The sequence below is a fragment of the Caretta caretta genome, chromosome 2 (genome assembly GCF_965140235.1).
Source record: "Caretta caretta isolate rCarCar2 chromosome 2, rCarCar1.hap1, whole genome shotgun sequence".
Taxonomy (NCBI): Eukaryota; Metazoa; Chordata; order Testudines; family Cheloniidae; genus Caretta; species Caretta caretta.
Window position 1 is genome coordinate 145,363,670 of NC_134207.1, and position 7,048 is coordinate 145,370,717.

Here is a 7,048-nt window from a genome sequence, read left to right on the forward strand (position 1 = left end):
ACAGAACCACTAACCCAGGAACTTATCCTTGCAACAAAGCCCGTTGCCAATTGTGCCCACATATCTATTCAGGGGACACCATCACAGGGCCTAATAACATCAGCCACACTATCAGAGGCTCGTTCACCTGCACATCCACCAATGTGATATATGCCATCATGTGCCAGCAATGCCCCTCTGCCATGTACATTGGTCAAACTGGACAGTCTCTACGTAAAAGAATAAATGGACACAAATCAGATGTCAAGAATTATAACATTCATAAACCAGTCGGAGAACACTTCAATCTCTCTGGTCACGCAATCACAGACATGAAGGTCGCTATCTTAAAACAAAAAAACTTCAAATCCAGACTCCAGAGAGAAACTGCTGAATTGGAATTCATTTGCAAATTGGATACTATTAATTTAGGCTTAAATAGAGACTGGGAGTGGCTAAGTCATTATGCAAGGTAGCCTGTTTCCTCTTGTTTTTTCCTACCCCCCCCCCCACCCCCCAGATGCTCTGGTTTAACTTGGATTTAAACTTGGAGAGTGGTCAGTTTAGATGAGCTATTACCAGCAGGAGAGTGAGTTTGTGTGTGTATGGGGGTGGGGGTGGGGATGTGAGAAAACCTTGATCTATGCAGGAAATAGCCCGACTTGATTATGTAAAGAGTTGTCACTTTGGATGGGCTAGCACCAGCAGGAGAGTGAATTTGTGTGGGGGGGTGGAGGGTGAGAAAACCTGGATTTGTGCTGGAAATGGCCCACCTGTTGATCACTTTAGATAAGCTATTACCAGCAGGACAGTGGGGTGGGAGGAGGTATTGTTTCATATTCTCTGTGTGTATATAAAGTCTGCTGCAGTTTCCACGGTAAACATCTGATGAAGTGAGCTGTAGCTCACGAAAGCTCATGCTCAAATAAATTGGTTAGTCTCTAAGGTGCCACAAGTACTCCTTTTCTTTTTGCGAATACAGACTAACACGGCTGTTCCTCTGAAACCTTCTTTTTTGTGTTTAAGATCAGCAAGGATTTCACTGTTAAGCCAAGCTCGTCGCCTGCCATATTTACTATTCTTTCTATACATTGGGATGGTTGGTTCCTGCAACCTCAATAAGGATTCTTTAAAATACAGCTAGCTCTTCTGGACTCCCTTCCCCTTCATGTTATTTTCCCAGGGGATCCTGCCCATCAGTTCCCTGAGGGAGTCAAAGTCTGTTTTTCTGAAGTCCAGGGTCCGTATTCTGCTGCTCTCCTTTCTTCCTTTTGTCAGGATCCTGAACTCGACCATCTCATGGTCACTGCCTCCCAGGTTCCCATCCACTTTTGCTTCCCCTACTAATTCTTCCCGGTTTGTGAGCAGCAGGTCAGGAAGAGCTCTGGCCCTAATTGGTTCCTCCAGCACTTACACCAGGACATTGTCCCCTACACTTTCCAAAAACTTCCTGGATTTTCTGTGCACTGCTGTATTGCTCTTCCAGCAGATATTGGAGTGATTGAGGTCCCCCATGAGAACCAGGGCCTGCGATCTAGTAATTTCTGTTAGATGCCAGAAGAAAGCCTCGTTCACCTTATCCCCCTGGTCTGGTGGTCTATAGCAGACTCCTACCACAACATCACCCTTGTTGCTCACATTTCTAAACTGAATCCAGAGACTCTCAGGTTTTTCTGCAGTTTCATACTGGAGCTCTGAGCAGTTATACTGCTCTCTTACACACAGTGCAACTTCCTCACCTTTTCTGCCCTGCCTGTCCTTCCTGAACAGTGTATATCCATCCACGACAGTACTCCAGTCATGTGAGTTATCCCACCAAGTCTCTGTTATTCCAATCACATCATAATTCCTTGACTGTGCCAGGACTTCCAGTTCTCCCTGCTTGTTTCCCAGGCTCCTTGTGTTTGTGTTATAAGCACTTAAGATAACTTACTGATCATCCTGCTTTCTCAGCATGAGGCAGGAGTCCTCCCCTCTTGCGCTCTCCTGCTCGTGCTTCCTCCTGGTATCCCACTTCCCCACTTACCTCAGGGCTTTGGTCTCTTTCCCCCGGTGAACCTAGTTTAAATCCCTCCTCACTAAATTAGCCAGCCTGCTTGCAAAGATGCTCTTCCCTCTCTTCGTTGAGAGGTGGAGCCCATCTCTGCCTAGCAATCCTTCTTCTTGGAACACCATCCCATGGTCAAAGAATCCAAAGCCTTATCTCCAACTCATCTAAGTAGCAAGTTGTCTTAGGCTATTGGCTGGAACCAGGCTTCCCTGGTCAAGGAAGTAGCAGAGCTCTACTCTCCTTCCTGGTCAGATCTGAACTGGGCTAGGTCTTCTCCTTTTAACTCCCCTCTCCGCACCTGAGATTGGCTGCAGGTTTAGCAGGATGTGGGATCTTTAACCCCCTCATTGCCAGTATGGGGCCTATCTACCTCATCGCATTCTCTCTCCTTCAGGATACTGCTTGGGTTATGGCTCTTCCCAACCAACTTCCCTCCATCCTGAGAGAAAAAAAATCTGCATTTTGGTGAGCACCTGCAGGCCAATGCTGTATCCAGATCTAGAAGGACTGGAGGGATAGGTATTACCACATGCTTCAGGGGCTGGTGTCTTTCATGACATGAAGCCATTGTAGCAGGGCATGATTCATTACGAGAGTGAACTTATTGTCAAGGACGTAACATCTGAGTGCTTCCATGGCCCATTTCACAACTAAGCCCTCTTCTTAAGAGTGGGCCTTTCTCTTGGGAACAATTTTCAGCTTAGATAGAGGATGGGGTGTTCCTCACCATCAATCATCTTAGACAACAATACCTCAAATTTCAGAGGCATCAGTTTGTAGGAGAAATTCCTTGGTGAAATCTAGGGTGCATAAGATTCTGCAAAGGTGATATTTTAGGGTCTGAAAGACTTTCTCATAGGCTTTTGTCCAGTGGATCTTTTTTGGGCTACTGCAGGGATCGGCAACCTTTGGCATGCAGCCCAACAGGGTAAGCCCCCTGGCAGGCTGGGCCGGTTTGTTTAACTGCCGCGACTGCAGATTCGGCCGATTGCAGCTCCCACTGGCTGCGGTTCGCCACTCCAGACCAATGGGGACCGCAGGAAGCAGCAGCCAGCACATCCCTCAGCCCACGCCGCTTCGCACAGCCCCCATTGGCCTGGAGCAGCGAAACGCGGCCAGTGGGAGCTGCAACAGGGCAAACCTGCAGATGTGGCAGGTAAACAAACTGTCCCGTCCCACCAGGAGGCTTACCCTAGCGGGCCGTGGGCCATAGGTTGCCAATCTCTGGGCTACTGTCTTTAAGCTTAATGCTGAGGGGGCCACAATAGATGAGAACCGCAGTACAAACTGGTGGTAGTAACCTAAGAAACCCAGAAACCTGAACATCTGCTTCTTTGTAGTCAGAGTGGGCTGGACCTTGTCCACAAGAGATTGTACCTGACCTTTCCCCAAGGTATACGTGAGGTAAGCCATCTTGTCTTTGCCTACGCAATATTGTGCAGGGTTGCTGTTAGTCCATCCTCTTTGACGGACCAAAGTACAGAAGCTACTTGCTTTAGGTGGTCCTCCCAGCTCTGGCTATAGATCACAACATTGTTGAGGTAAGCAGTGACATAACCGTTATAGACCGGAGGACGTGGTCCATTAGCTGTTGGAATGTTGCTGGTGCATTGTGTAAGGCCCATGGCATGGCCTGGAACTGATACAGGCTGAAGGGGGAGGCAAAGTCTGTTTTTTCTTGAGATTCTGGTGTGAATGGAATTTGTGAGTATCTTTTGGGTTAAGATCCAGGGTGGTGATATATTTGGCTGCACCCAGCTGATGTAATAGTTTTTCAATACATGGCAGGGGAAATGTGTCAAACTTTTATATGGCACTGACTTTTCTAAAGTCAATGCAAAATTGGTTGGTTACATCCAGCTTAGGGACCAATATTATTGGACTCCCTAAGTCACTACAGGATTCCTCAGTTACCCCAAGGTCCAACATAGATTGGAGTTCTTGTTCCATGAGCTCTCTCAGCTTCTGGGAAAAAGGCTGCGAGTTTTCCCTGACACAGTGTCTAGGGTATGTGATGGGTGGTGAGGTGGGTTCACCCAGGCCGGGCAGAAAACACCATTGAGAAGGCAGCAATCAGCTGTTGGGCTTGGATCTTCTGCTCTGGCGCGAGATTGTCCCCAGTATTAACTGTTCTGAAGTCTGAGGGTATGTCTACACTACGAAATTAGGTCGAATTTATAGAAGTCGGTTTTTTAGAAATCGGTTTTATATATTCGAGTGTGTGTGTCCCCGCAGAAAATGCTCTAAGTGCATTAAGTGCATTAACTCGGCGGAGCGCTTCCACAGTACCAAGGCAAGCGTCGACTTCCGGAGCGTTGCACTGTGGGTAGCTATCCCACAGTTCCCGCAGTCTCCGCTGCCCATTGGAATTCTGGGTTGAGATCCCAATGCCTGATGGGGCTAAAACATTGTCGCGGGTGGTTCTGGGTACATATCGTCAGCCCCCCGTTCCCTCCCTCCCCCCGTGAAAGCAAGGGCAGACAATCATTTCGCGCCTTTTTTCCTGAGTTACCTGTGCAGACGCCATACCGCGGCAAGCATGGAGCCCGCTCAGGTAACCGTCACCCTATGTCTCCTGGGTGCTGGCAGACGCGGTACGGCATTGCTACACAGTAGCAGCAACCCCTTGCCTTGTGGCAGCAGACGGTACAGTACGACTGGTAGCCGTCATCGTCATGTCCGAGGTGCTCCTGGTCGCCTCTGTGAGGTCGATCAGGAGCGCCTGGGCAGACATGGGCACAGGGACTAAATTTGGAGTGACTTGACCAGGCCATTCTCTTTAGTCCTGCAGTCAGTCCTATTGAACCGTCTTATGGTGAGCGGGCAGGCGATACGGACTGCTAGCAGTCGTACTGTACCATCTTCTGCCAAGCAGCCATGAGATGTGGATGGCATGCAGTCCTTCTGCACCGTCTGCTGCCAGCCAAAGATGTAAAAGATAGATGGAGTGGATCAAAACAAGAAATAGACCAGATTTGTTTTGTACTCATTTGCTTCCCCCACCTCCCCTGTCTAGGGGACTCATTCTTCTAGATCACACTGCAGTCACTTACAGAGAAGGTGCAGCGAGGTAAATCTAGCCATGTATCAATCAGAGGCCAGGCTAACCTTCTTGTTCCAATAAGGACAATAACTTAGGTGCACCATTTCTTATTGGAACCCTCCGTGAAGTCCTGCCTGAAATACTCCTTGATGTAAAGCCACCCCCTTTGTTGATTTTAGCTCCCTGAAGCCAACCCTGTAAGCGCCCCTCCCAGCGTCAGAGCAATGGCAAACAATCGGGCATCTGAGAGTGCTGTCCAGAGCAGTCACAATGGAGCACTCTGATGGGGCTAAAACATTGTCGCGGGTGGTTCTGGGTATGTGTCGTCAGGCCCCCGTTCCCTCCCTCCCTCCGTGAAAGCAAGGGCAGACAATCATTTCGCGCCTTTTTTCCTGAGTTACCTGTGCAGACGCCATACCACGGCAAGCATGGAGCCAGCTCAGGTAACCGTCACCCTATGTCTCCTGGGTGCTGGCAGACGCGGTACGGCTTTGCTGCACAGTAGCAGCAACCCATTGCCTTCTGGCAGCAGACGGTGCAATACGATTGGTAGTCGTCCTCGTCGTGTCCGAGGTGCTCCTGGCCATGTCGGCTGGGAGCGCCTGGGCAGACATGGGCGCAGGGACTAAATTTGGAGTGACTTGACCAGGTCATTCTCTTTAGTCCTGCAGTCAGTCCTATTGAACCGTCTTATGGTGAGCAGGCAGGCGATACGGACTGCTAGCAGTCGTACTGTACCATCTTCTGCCAGGCAGGCAAGAGATGAGGATTGCTAGCAGTCGTATTGTACCATCTTATGCCAGGCAGGCAAGAGATGAAGATGGCTAGCAGTCGTACTGTACCATCTTCTGCCGAGCAGCCATGAGATGTGGATGGCATGCAGTCCTTCTGCACCGTCTGCTGCCAGCCAAAGATGTAAAAGATAGATGGAGTGGGTCAGAACAAGAAATAGACCAGATTTGTTTTGTACTCATTTGCCTCCTCCCCTGTCTAGATCACACTGCAGTCACTCACAGAGAAGGTGCAGCGAGGTAAATCTAGCCATGTATCAATCAGAGGCCAGGCTAACCTCCTTGTTCCAATAACAACGATAAATTAGGTGCACCATTTCTTATTGGAACCCTCCGTGCAGTCCTGCCTGAAATACTCCTTGATGTACAGGCACACCCTTTGTTGATTTTAGCTCCCTGAAGCCAACCCTGTAAGCCGTGTCGTCAGTCGCCCCTCCCTCCGTCAGAGCAACGGCAGACAATCGTTCCGCGCCTTTTTTCTGTGCGGACGCCATACCAAGGCAAGCATGGAGGCCGCTCAGCTCACTTTGGCAATTAGGAGCACATTAACCACCACACGCAATATCCAGCAGTATATGCAGCACCAGAACATGGCAACGCGATACCGGGCGAGGAGGCGACGTCAGCGCGGTCCCGTGAGTGATCAGGACATGGACACAGATTTCTCTGAAAGCATGGGCCCTGACAATGCATGCATCATGGTGCTAATGGGGCAGGTTCATGCTGTGGAACGCCGATTCTGGGCTCGGGAAACAAGCACAGACTGGTGGGACCGCATAGTGTTGCGGGTCTGGGACGATTCCCAGTGGCTGCGAAACTTTCGCATGCGTAGGGGCACTTTCATGGAACTTTGTGACTTGCTTTCCCCTGCCCTGAAGCGCATGAATACCAAGATGAGAGCAGCCCTCACAGTTGAGAAGCGAGTGGCGATAGCCCTGTGGAAGCTTGCAACGCCAGACAGCTACCGGTCAGTTGGGAATCAATTCGGAGTGGGCAAATCTACTGTGGGGGCTGCTGTGATGCAAGTAGCCCACGAAATCAAAGATCTGCTGATATCAAGGGTAGTGACCCTGGGAAATGTGCAGGTCATAGTGGATGGCTTTGCTGCAATGGGATTCCCTAACTGTGGTGGGGCTATAGACGGAACCCATATCCCTATCTTGGCACCGGAGCACCAAGCCGCCG